Raw genomic sequence first — 13,791 nt, 5'->3', positions numbered from 1 at the left:
GGGGGTGTAAACGCAAAGCTGTCTTTTTGTTGCGTGAGTACTATACTTAATATCTTTACTTGCAACCCACTTGTTTCTAATAATATTATTACCGGCAAAAACGTTTATTGAATAACGTAGAAATTCAGAAAATTTATACCACATCGTAAAATTAAGAAATCTATTTTCCAAAATATTATATTAATTTATATATAATTTATTATTAACACGTAATTAAATTTAATTTCTTATAAAATTCTCAAACTTTTAATCTGAAATACGTAGATACAGTGATATATTTCATACTTTCAGAAATCACCAAGGAAGAATTTAGAGGGCAGAGGTCAAAGTTCAGGGATGATTTTTAATAAATTCTGTTATATTTTAATTGTATAAAATGTGCGACACTCGAGTCATCGGCGAGCCTTGAACCGACAGTAAAGAACCACCTTGACCAGAAATTAAACGAATCAATGGTTTCCCCCGGCTTGTTTACGTTAACATGCCTCGTTTATGGAAATTCGTGCGAATCCGTCGATAATGATCATTGATTATCGATCTTGCCGTAGCGTATCATTTATCGTCGGTGGAGGATGCCGTTTATTTTCCTTTTATAACTATGTATATACCGACGAATCGCATCCTGATCGACCGGTTAAAATAGGCAGAATATTTCAGCGAGAAACGCGTTGAACTTGAACGCTTTCAAATCCCAATGTCAATTACTGACACACTTCGAAACGGCGACTTTTATGAAATTGTCGATTAACGCTGTACGATCCTCGGTTTTAAAATGGCGGCGGAGCTCGTTGCGAAACGCTTTCTGCGTCACGTGGAGTGCAATGAAATCTTCTACATACAGAACTAACAGTGGTAATTGTAACCAGACGCGGATAAAAATATTTCTAACTGTGTTACACATACGTTCCGTTTAAAATGCTACTTTATAGATTGCACATTTTTCACATGTCATCATATCATTTTTGATAAATTGAAATGATTGAAGGAAGGAATTAGGTTGAGTTATTGGGTTTCTTTCGTTTGCAATGGACGCGGAAAATTTTGCATAAAGATCTGCGATTTGGTAATTTATGTCCGCGTTAAAGGATATAGATCCAATAACAATTTCGCAAATTAGCTATAAAATAGTTAACGAAAGTTTATAGTTGAATATAATTTCGAATTACAATCGAATGTACTTGAGATCAAATTATGTCTCAATTAAATTAACCGAAAGGTTTGAATTACTTAATTGAATTGCGATGTAACTCAAACACATTGTAACTAAATCAGCACGAATCCGACTGATGTAGACAATTTTTATCTCGCATAAACGTGTCCGCTCATAACGAGCAAGGCATAAATAACAATGATACGCATTAAGCCGACGTTTTGACGATTTTCGGCCGCGTGTGCGCCACGCGGCAATGGAGTTTTCGTAACCCCGGAGAGATCTGTATCGTTAGCTGTCGGACAACTATCTATCGTAGAATCGCGCACGTACCGAGACCAACAGAAGCAGGAGAAGCAAAAACAGTGGTAGTGGTAACAGCAGCAGCGGCAACAGCAGCAGTAACAGAGAGGAGCAGAGGTAGCCGACTCGCAGCGAAATAGCATAATTTACGGGGCAACAATGAGATTATAACCGGTACACCGTGACGGATATGAAACCGAATGAAATATCGAATCGTTTCCATCGCGCCCCCGAACGAAAACAAAGAATGCCCGGCCGAACGGTACGTCCGGTCGAATTTCAGGTGGGATCCTGGCGGGGTATTAATATACCTGCACGCGGGAACGCGTCGATTCCATCGGTGATAAGAACGGAGTCATTGCGAAAACTCACAGCGGCCGCCGTCCCGAAAAATGGTAATGTCTTCGCACCGCTGCGCTGATCTCCTAGCTTCCACTATTGTTGGGCGTCATACCGTTAGAAACAGCCTGTGGAGAAACAAGAGCGACAGGAACAACGATGAGTGACGGCATTTTTGAAAAACAATTTTTCGCTCTTTCATTTATCTCTGACAGCAATGTCACCGCGATAAATTATTCGAATCCTTGTTATCCTGGTATTTGAAGTTTCACATTTACTGTGGTTTACGACAATATTCGGACATATTTTTTGCGACTTTCAATTAATCTTTCACAGTTTGCAGATTTTTCATCGTTTTTCTATGATTCCGGATACTTTTTCCAGGCTTTCAATTATACTTGTAAACTTTTAAATATTCTTACAGGCTCAATTGTTCTTGCACAGACTTTCGCTGGTTCTTACAAACCCTAAATTGTTTTTGCAGACCCTCAATTGTTCTAACAAACTTTAAATTGTTTATGCAAACTTTCAATTATTCTGGCAGATTTTCAATTATTATAAACCAATTATTAAAACTAGCAAAAGTGTAAAAACTAACAAAATTATTAAAACTAGGAAAAGCCTAAAATTCAGGAAAAATATAAATCCAAACAAAAATATAAAATCTAATAAATGTATTAAAACTATCAAGAAACTTAAAAACTGCCAAAAATAACAGCTGGAACCTAGTAAAGTGAATAAAAATTTGCAAAAGTATAAAAACTATTGAAAGCAAAAGAAGCTATAAAACCTAACAGAAGTATAGATACCAGCAGAAATCTGTCAAGAATCGAGAAGCATTTTCCACGTGAATGGCAACGTAAAAAACGCGATGATTATTGGCCAACCTAATAAATATTAATCAAAATCCGACTGGGTCGAATTGTTCCCACCAGTATAGTCGAGTGTGAAAAGTTCAAGAGGATTCTAGTCGTTAGAAGTTTTTACCGGGCCCGCTGCCGCACTTGCGTTTCGCAAACGTGCTCCCATCCCTGCTTTTTGTCAAGGGTCAAGGAAGACGCTTCGGTCGATTCGGTTCGCCCATCAATCTGAACTTTAGCTCGCATAACAGAGCGTGTCAATTACGAGCAGTTAACGATTGGAAATCGACCATAAACACGTTTATGACAATCGCATTTGATCAGACGGCGCACAGCGCGGCAAAACAATGCCTCATAGGACAAAAATATACAATCCAAACATTTTCGTGTAACGATATCAAATGTTATCAAATTATTATATGCTTATGTATATGTACACGTTATAGATATAGTAAGTAAAAGAATGTCAATAATTTTTTAGATGATGCGCAATTATTTTTAACTTTAAGTTGACATATTTCAGCAACGACACCAAATATCCTGACATAACACTATGTAACATAACATTATTATATTACTTAATTACTTAGTGGATTACAGATTTAATAAAAATATAACGACTTACCGGAACTCCATTAGAGCAAAACAATGCTTCTCCTCTGTTCTTCTTTTTGGGCATTGTCTTGAACAATACATTGAAATGTAGTTAACGATATTTAATTAAGATTAAACGTGCTATGTTGCGATTCTGTTAAACAGAACCTAAAAACTGGATGGTCTTTATGCAAAATAAAAATGTTCCAAGATAACTAAAAAAAACGAGAATTTAACCAAAATAAATTGTTTTATATGATTATTTTAATAATTTACAGACGGTATGATACGGTGCTCATAACTTACCGCATTCCCTACTGAGAAAAATACAATCGTTAATCAGTTATTCACTTAACAAACTCAAATGAGAGTTGTTTGTTAACTAATAGCCACATGTAATATATAATAACTGCATAAAAATAGAAAACAAAAATGAAAAAAGAACTAATAAGAGCTAAGAAAATGCTACAAAAATTGTATGCTACAATAACTTTTGATTACAACTGCACTGGACATAATAAAAGGCTATAGACATAAATAAAAGGCTATAAAAAGCAAAGAAAACGAGGCATTAAAAGAGAAGGAAATTCCGAACAAAATGAACCAATCACTGTGCGGTGCGACATTGCGTCGCCGTGCAATGGTTCGAGTCTCTGAAGTTGTTCTAACAAGAATAGGTTGACGACCGTTCAACGAGCGTCTTCTACAACGCAATCCCGTTCTTGAAAATAAAAAAAACTCCGATACCGATGAGACTACGTTCGTCTCAAGTTCCAATTACGCAATCCGATTACCGTGCTTAATGGCGCGCGATGCGATGGTACATATTTACTCTCTTTCGAGTTGTGTAATTAAAAACACAGGGGGGCAGGCTCTAATTGGCCGACTTTCTAAAGCTCGTCCTGCATTGTTCCAGGCCGCGGTTTGATAACGTTTTAACGAGCAAGCGCCATTACTTGACGAATCGATCAATGATATAGTTATCCTTCGGGCAGGCGAGTTTGACAGGATTCAGGCGAACGTGTTGACACGTTGATACATTGATGCGGTAGAGACTCTATTATCCGGAGGTTTATTATTGTTACAATATCCCGATACCAAAACATTTTGTTTATTAAACATTTCATTCATAGTAGACGACAATTTAGCCAGATAATACAACGAGTAGATAATATTCGGTTAGGAGAGTGCCTAAACATCTAAATATTAGTCCTCGACATGATAAAATACATTTGAAAATGTTGGAGTATTGTTTTAATATCAAATATTGTTGCAAAACCGAAAACTCCATCTTTTTAGCAATATTGAAAAATTTGCTTGCGAAACATCGAATTCATTGTTGTAACATAGCGATAGTTTTTCTGTAAAGCATATGAATATTGTTACAGCATAGCAATAGTTTTGCTGCAAAGCGTATAAATATTGTCTAAGCATGAATAATATTTGCCTGACATTTGTACATTGCAGCTATTTTGAAACGTTGTTTCAAGATTGAAAACGATATCTTTGACAGGACCGCAACATTGTTTGCAAACTATTGTAAAATATATTTTAGCATTTTACAGTATTTTGTTGAAAATGTATTAGGCATTGTTGCAGCACAACAATACTATGATGCAAATCGTGTGGGCATTGTTGCAATTTCGAAAAAATTCCGCACCTTATGAGGATATTGTTGCAACAACGGAAAACCTGTCTTTTGGAAATATTGAAATATGGTTTTCAAACATCACAAACATTGTTGCAGCACAGAAATATTGCCGCAACCTATGAACATTGTTGCAACATCGGGATGGGCTGCGACCTATGCGCATTTCTACACATCGAAACATTATATTCGAGATTGCTGGAAACACTATGCAAATATTAGAATATTGTTACACACACTGAGATACATTGGATCATTGTAGCAATATTTGAACATTAATTAAACATTGTAGCGACATTGAGACATTGTTAAATCATTGTAGCAATATTGGGACATTGTTATTAAACATTGTCATTGATCCATCGTAACGATCTTGGAACATTGTTGACACGTTTTAACAATATTGGAACGTTGTTGTCGAACCATGGTAACAACACTAGAACATTGTTGAACTAGCAACAATGCAACATTGTTGAAATCTCGAAAAGTTGAAACATTAAAGTCTGTGCATATTGAAACGTTAAAACAATGAAATAACCGAGCATTAAATCTCTGTTTAACTAGAATAAATATCTATATGCCAAAATCATCTAACACATTTCTCGCCAAAATGAATAAACTTCCTCGTTAAGGGTTCTTCAAACCAAACAAAGGTGATCGACGCATAGACAAACTTTCTACATGCGGGAAGGCATCGGAAGAGGTAAATGTCGTACAGTATTGAGGGAAAATAGATTTTCTGCGGGGTTGAGATTCGACGGAGACCCGATGACGCACTAGGGCATCAAAGGGATGCGCGCCCGGTGTCGCATTCTCTCACGCAACCATCGAGAAAAGGGGGGCAGTAAAGATCAAGGTTCGTTGAATTAGATTCCATCTGATTTCGAAGTGCGTGACATTAACACCTCGCTTCTGGATCGGGCTCGAGCTGTTCTGCTCTCCTGAATGGATGCCTGAAAGGCATTCTTCTTTTCCTTCTCCCTCGGCCGCAGTCCTACCTCGTCCACGGCCGTCCTCTGCCCCGTTGTCCTTCCCTCTCTTCTGTTGCACATTGTTCCGAGACATTCGTGACATTTCATCCTCCTCGATCTTAAAGTCTATGCTCCGAGATCGTTCCTCGTAGGTTACGTGATCCGTAATCCGCCGAGCTGATACCAGGCCTCGCTAGAATTTAGTGGAAAAACTGCCTCGATCTGCCACCTTCGCCAATCTTTACACGTTCGTTCTATTCCCTCTGGAAATATCCTCGAACAATTACGAAACTTACGATTGCGTTTTCACCTGTATTCAAGTTTGCACAAACTTCTGATACAAATTTGTACATTTATTTTTACGAGTATTGTGTAATTTTTTAATTTCATCCTAGCGTATTACATATGCTGATGATCAATAGAACGTTTTATTTGATTTTTAGTTGTTCAAACTGTACAGGAAATGTCAAAGTTTGGACAAGCTTCGCTTCGAACTTCAACAAGTGTACATTCAGTAAACATTTAGTAAAATTGTGAAAAATAATATTTCATTCCTGTAGTATACCTTTTCAAATTCATTGAGAGATATCGATGTTTGCACAAACTTTCGCTTCGAAGAATTTTATCATATCTGTAAAAAACCCTTCAAAACTGTACAAAGTCAATCTTACTTTGCATTTACGTTCACTTTCCTTAAACTTGTTGAAAACTCTAAAGTTTGCACAAACGTCTACTTTTAATTATCTGTATATTGGGAAAATAACTTTGAAAAATGTTAACACCTCCGTTCCGCGACTAACGACGTAATTTCAAAAGAAAAATGTCACGAAACAGCGTGGAATTCCACGGCGCTTACAGTTCACAAGAACGTCTGATGAAGGAAATCGGAAGGCACAGAAATAATAATGATTTGCATAAAGTCCCGCAGTAATTAACGGACGCATTGAATGCGGGATTGCAATAATTTTCGCTGTTTCCCAATCAGATTGTTGCGGTGATTTATGGAGAGGATTATTCCGCGGATAAAAAAGAAATAGAATCATTGCAACACCGGATCCGCGGATCTGCGATACCGGAGGAAACGATATTCGCAGAGGAAAATACAGGATCGAGGCGTTCGATCCCGTCGAAATGAGGAAACTCCGTTTAAAGAACGTAACTCCCACCTGGCCGTGCATTAAAGTCACTTAATTATACTCTCTGGGGTAAAGACTGATTGACGATAACCGGACGAACTATAATAGCATTCCTCTGTTCACCTCCTTTATGAGAATAAACAAAGAGACCGTCGCGCGGTTGCGGTTGCACTGCAGTGCTTAAAGTTTAAGGCGAAGTAAAAGTTCATTTGCGGTCGGTTCGTTGTTAACGAACAAGATCGCTGCGCAACAATTGCTAATTCGCTGCTTCGTCGCGAACGCCGAGTGTCTTCAGTTGCTCCACTTTAACGAAATTATGTTTACTCGTGACAGAAACATGTCATCGGAGCTTCGAATTATTTCAAATACTCTGGAATTTTTCCTATCTAAATTTTTCTAATTTAATAGTAAATATATAACATGCACGATATGTTTTAATGTAAAAACGTACATGCAAAAATTGTGCTAACATATTGTTCAGAAAAAATTGTTTTAACAAATTCTTCATAAATATTTGTTTCAATAAATTATTCATAGGATTTGTTTTAATCAATTGTTCTAATAAATCGTTTTAATGAATTATTCATACAATTTCTTCTAATAACCCATTCTAATAAATCATTTTAATGAATTCACGTAAATTTGTTCTAATAAATTGTTTCGAAAAATGGTTTTAGAAAATTGTTTTAACAAATTGTATCTAAGAAACGACGAAATTTGTATACTCTTACGATCGATTTACCGAAAATGAGTCACGTTTTCCGCAGGAGGCGCCGTTCGTCCTCTTTTCTGCCGCAGGTATTTACTTTCTACGTCTTATATAAAAAAACTTACATAAAAAAGAAACGAATAAAGTGTTGGTAGGCTTTCCGTGTGATTTTTGTCTTCGTAATTTTTCTTCCGGCCTGAACGCGATGAATAAAAAGCAGAATGAAAAGTAACAGAAATCCTTTCGATTTTTCTTTACGGTCGCCGTAAATAAAACGGCGGATCGCGGGTGTAGAGCGTCGATATCCAATGTCCTTTCGACTCGTCAAATCATCGATTACGCAAACCATCGACGCAGCTGGCTTAATGATTTCGAGGGGGCTCGAATTTATACGCGCGTGTACGCGCAAAAGGAAATGGCGTAAGATGTTTTTACGGGACTTCCTTGGCTCAGCTGCGGCTCTGAAATTATTAACGGGGCTCTGGGAACAATAAACGGGAGGAATAAAAATAAAACGGGACGAAGGAAAAGCCGCAGAGAACACCGCACAGTCCTTGTTTATTTGACAATAAAACAAATTCCGTGGTTAATTTATCGAGTAATCGTTTGCGTTTTCTCTTTCACGTTTCTGCCGGCAGTCAGCCATCTTTGAAAATCGAATTCTTTGCTTTAAGCTGTCCATCATACATTCCTTTTCTTTCAAATAAAAATATGTCCATCACTTTAACAACAAAACCCTACATATTTCAATTTACATATTTTTAAGTATTTTTATATAGTACGACAAATATTAGCAAGATAGGAAACCGTTTAATTTATGTGATTGATTTCATACGGCGGTTATGACATTTGCTCCGAAATTTCAAGTAAGAAACAAGTAGGGGTTAATAAATATTGTTTGTATCATTCCGTCATAGAATTAAATTATTGGAAATATAGATATTAATTTATCATAAATACAAAAGTAGGAATTTATTAATAATAACTGATGCATTAAATGTGCAAAATGTAATGCTACCATTTCAATAAAATTAAAAGATGCTGCAGTAAAAATGATTTTATCTTCGATCATTAATAGAAAGAAAGGTTAGGTTAGATTTACATATTATTTAGTAATCAGTAATAAAATTTATTAATAGTAAAATAATAATATTACAGTTGGAAAGAAACGTTGGGCTATAACATTTCATAATAATTCACGATAAAAATTATTCATGAAATTATATTGAAGACGCGTGTGTGTTGGAATTCGTGAACGAAAATCGCATGAAAATTCCATTAAAAATTTAAACATGCGGTGCAAGGAGAGATCGTGTCGAAGTCGTCCGCCATCTTGTTTTGCATTTTTACGAGTTCATACGCAGCTGACCTATCATTTTCCACTTTTTCTCGAGTCTCGCCTTCCCGATTGTCGTTCCGCGAATCACCGACGACTTTTTAGCATCGTTCGGCTATCATTGGCTTGTCATTCTTGTCGTTCCAAGTGATTATCGATGCGGCTTTAATTGCTTTACGACGGAGTCGTGTGACGCGCGCGCGTCAGCCCCCGCGAATTTATGGTTGTCCACGCGTGGACGCGTCCTCCTCGAGAATTTATGCGAAACAGAGGTGAAATTGAATACTGGAGGGAGCCGTTCGACATTCTTTGCGAGGCTGGATCTCTATGAAATATTAAGTTGCATTCGTCCCTGTCGTCGGGACGTCGCTCCAAAGTCTGCTCGGGCTGGAAAAGAACATGATATTTCAGAATTCTTTCCGAAACGATTAATTGGCTTACCGTATAAATCACTGCAGCGTTTAAAAGTACGTATATTGTATAACCCGCAGTAATTGTTTCATTAGAGAACCTTCAATAATAGTTGTCTAATAACTTCTTTTTCAGAAGAAGCTGTAAAGACCAAAAAGGATTTTTGACAATTTTTTTTCTCGAAATTCGTTAAAATTTCATGGAAAACACGCTATTACACTTGAATGTGTACGTTTGAGAGAATATCTCATAATAGTTTTATTTACAAATATTTATCTGCTGCAAAGTGACGGCTGTGATTTGTCGCAGGTCTGATCTAGGTCAAAATAGCGAACATTTCCGAAACGTTTTCGAAGTTACTAGTTTGAATAACATTGCAATTACTAAACATTTTCAAGCGAAAAAATTGTGAGATACACTGCGAAAGTAGTTCTTTTAATTCTAAAAATTCTGTTCGAGATAAAATGCCCATTTTCCGTGACAGAAATTCTGAAAATACCTCTTCGACGCGAGAAGAAAAGTTGTAGAAAGTGTTCGAGTTAACGAAAATATCAGTCCCACGCCACTGGGGTGGATGAAAACGACGGTAAACGATGAAGATGTCCTAGGTGCGGACGAGGAGAGAACGCGTTCCGCCGCTGCGTTGTCTAGATGCTCGGCGAAATATGCGGTTACGGATTTGGCAGAACGACTGCTAAAGGGGAACCTTCCCTCGTCGATGACGAAAGTCGCGGGGCCCGGGGCTGATCCCGCTGGCCAGATTAAATCCGTTTCTTGTTCTAATTGACGTTCAAATAGTATTTATGCTTCGCGAACTTGAATGGATCGTGAACCATATACCGGATGTTGCAACAGTTCGGGTTCAGAGGCGGCTGGAAATTTATTTTCCTGTCGTAGACAATTAACCGGCACGCCTGCGAACAATAACAGCAGAGCTGCAATCGGAACTTTTCCAAAGATTCGCGTTTTCCTTCGCGAAGCTGCAGTAGCGTAGTGGCCACGTTAAGGATTTATAGGTGTGACTTGTATAAGAAATGTGCAAGTGTTAATAGATTATTAAATCATTTTCGTTTTGATATCTAACTTGCATTTAGGTAACAAAATGATGAAGGAATTATTACTGTACAAAAATGGTAAAAAACGCATTTTTCACCGTTTGTGGTCATTTGTACTCTAGTTCAGATCATGTCTAAATGTCTAAAATATGAACAAAATGTAAAATTACACGTATCATATAGTAAGGAAGGATATAAGTAATTAAAATGCACCATAATTTTCTAAAAATCTCGCTTTTCAACATTTCACTTTGTGGCATTCGACGATCTTAATATTGTAACATATAATAATAACGTAAAGGTAGTTTTATTTTACTTATACTAAAAAAACATTTTTCACGTTGTTCTTTTACATTTTGCTCGCTTTTTTCATTCTCTGTATTTTCCTTTTCTCCCAATTTTCCTTCTTTTTACTCCTAATTTGTTTCTTTCTGTCATCTATTATTTTACTTCTTTTGCTGTTAATTTTGTTCCTTTTCCTTTTTAAAGACATGTTTAGGTTATACGTATCATAATTATATGTATTTCATATTTACGTTTAGTTAGCAAACGTACTTGTTATTACCCTGCGACTTTTACATTTATTATAAATATTTATTACTACAAATTATTATAATATTTAATATTATTATAAATACAATTCCATAGGGTTCTTTACTAACAATGTCTTGCGGTGTGGAAAAAATGTTTTTTCAATTGCAACTTAATGGCGGAAAACGCCAAAAATTGGTAAAATTTTGTTGTAAGAATAACAAAGAAATTACCATCTTTTATTTACGTAACTAAAACTTTAGTATGCCAGCTTTCAAGTTCTTTTTAACATAATTATATATACATATATTTTTTTATTAGATCGACGCAACCGTCTACGAAGGAGTGTTATAAACCACTTACCGCTGGAAACGATTAGTCGAGGTGTTATTAATTTGAATGTCAAGCGAGCCTGGTGGTCATAAATAAATATATGGTCGCAAATGAATTGGCTATTAAACATAGATGGGGGAAAATAACTCTGTTGCAGAATAATCCGTCGCAGAATTCGATACTTCGGATGTTTTTTAAGTGGATTTATCGCCGCCGTGTATTTTAATTCAGCGAAATCTCGACGATGGCACGGGGGCGTCAATGATTCGAGCCGATTGGATTCCCAGCAGAAACAGATTAACCGAGCCATTAGCTGGATGAGAGGCACACCGGTAGATTTTAAAATAATTCCTCATTACGCCACGTTAATAAACGTTACGCCGAGGCGTGCTAATAGCAGCTATAGTGACTCGCGGAACGACTTACGGGCACGTTAATTGCCGAAGTGACAGGAATGACAGTCTCCTCCCTCTCTCTCTCTCTCTCTCTCTTTCTCTCCACAGGCTCCCGTGTAAATGCTCCCAGATCGTCATCTTCCATCCCGGCTGAGAGCGGATCGTTAATAACACACTCGGCTACGTTGTTTCACGTTCGATCGTTTGAATAATGTTATTAAATCCGCGACCTTAACAATTTTGTACCTCTCTTAACATCTCTATTTAATCCGAACGCTATTAATCTAGGTCTACGATCTTTAAATTGTTCACGAGACCACATTTAGTGTCCTTCGCGGAGACCGAAAGTGTGTCTCGATCTTCAGGATTTATCCACCGAAATTAACGTAATTAGAAACAATCACGACGTCTAAAAAGATACTAAATTATACGTTGAACGGTCTATGACAACATTCACCAACAAAATCTTTAACTAATGCGAGGAGGTACCCCAGAGTTGAATTTGACAATTCAGCTACCAATGACAAAATTTGCAAAATTTTTAAATATGTTAAAAGGTGTTTGACATCATCTCAAAATTTTGTTTCGATAATTTTATCGAGAAAGAAGTCCCTAGATAGTTTAGATGTCTTCGTGAAGTTCTCGAGAATTTATTTTGATTATCAAAGACACCGTCGAAGTGCTTCAATAGAACTAGCAATACGTGAGAAAAAAATGACTAGGTATACCACTGTTCGCCTCGCAGTTTCGAAAACTGTGTTTCAGCACAACCCGGGAGGAAAAATTCCCAAATGGAGTTGGCGTTCTCCGCGGAGACTTGGAGACCGATTTCGGCGGTGCATAAATCACTGGAGCCCGCGACCTGAGCGATGCAACCAGAGAAGCCGCAAGATCATGTGATTGCCGAAAGGCAGCGGCAATTTGGCGGTCGGCTTTCCTAAAGCCGGCAGACGGTTGTGGCTCCGAGTACGAGCAGCCAGAACCGCGAACGCCTGGTGTGACGGAGCACCCAGATTCTTGGCAACCAGTAGGTCATCCACGACTAGAACGAAGATTTTCACTTTCATCGTGACCGAGGGAATGCCTTGCTGCCTACTCCTGGATCCGAGCAGAACAGACAAAGGCGTCGCGCTACCGCCATTGGAACCTGGCTAACTGTGACACGCAACTTCGACAGAAGATCGGATATTCATAACCTTCCATTGAATTCGCGGGCTCGTGCGAACTCCCCGTTCCACTTCGCCTGTCATCATCTTTTGATGCCCTCGTGCGAAACCGCCATCTTCCTCTTTTTAGCCCGTCTTTTATTCTATGGCTCTTTCTCCACGTTTTTTCACCATCTACGACTTCTTCGTCATGCTCTTCCTGTTCTCCTTCAGCTTCTTCTTCAAATTATCTTTCGTGTTCAATCAAAATTCGTCTTCACGGTCTTCTTCAGCTTCTTCTTCGAATTATTCATAGTTTTCAACTGAAGAGTCGCCTTCATGTTCTTCTTCAGCTTCTTCTTCAATTCACTTCTCGCATTGTACTAAAGATTCGTCTTCATGTTCCTCTCCAGTTTCTTTTTCAACTTACTCCTCATGTTGTACCAAAGATACGCCTTTATGTTCTTCTTTAGATTTCTCTTCGTAATCTTCTTCAGTTTCGGCTTCATCTTTTTCAGTTTCTTCTTCATCTTTTTCAGTTTCTTCTTCATCTTTGTAACTATATAAAAAATGCACGATCCTCCGATTTCGATGACATGATTCTTTAGCTTCTTCTTTGACTTCTTTTAACTTCTTCGTCACGTTTCTCTTCATCTGCTGCTTTATTTGTCTTCACTTACATCTTCTTCTTCGGCTTCTTCTTTAGTTTCCTCTTCAACATCTTCAGCATCTTCCTCATCCTCCCCTTCATGTTCTTACATTACACAATTATTTATTGCTGCATACGCCAGCAAAATTATATTCGTTAAACGAAAACATCGTCGTAAATGTAGATGGATGTAGACAGTGTGTCCGAACAAATTATAAATTGCACA

This window comes from Augochlora pura, chromosome 7 (genome assembly GCF_028453695.1).
Source record: "Augochlora pura isolate Apur16 chromosome 7, APUR_v2.2.1, whole genome shotgun sequence".
Classification (NCBI taxonomy): Eukaryota; Metazoa; Arthropoda; class Insecta; order Hymenoptera; family Halictidae; genus Augochlora; species Augochlora pura.
The sequence above is the reverse complement of the archived record's forward strand: the minus strand, read 5'-3'. Positions refer to the sequence as shown.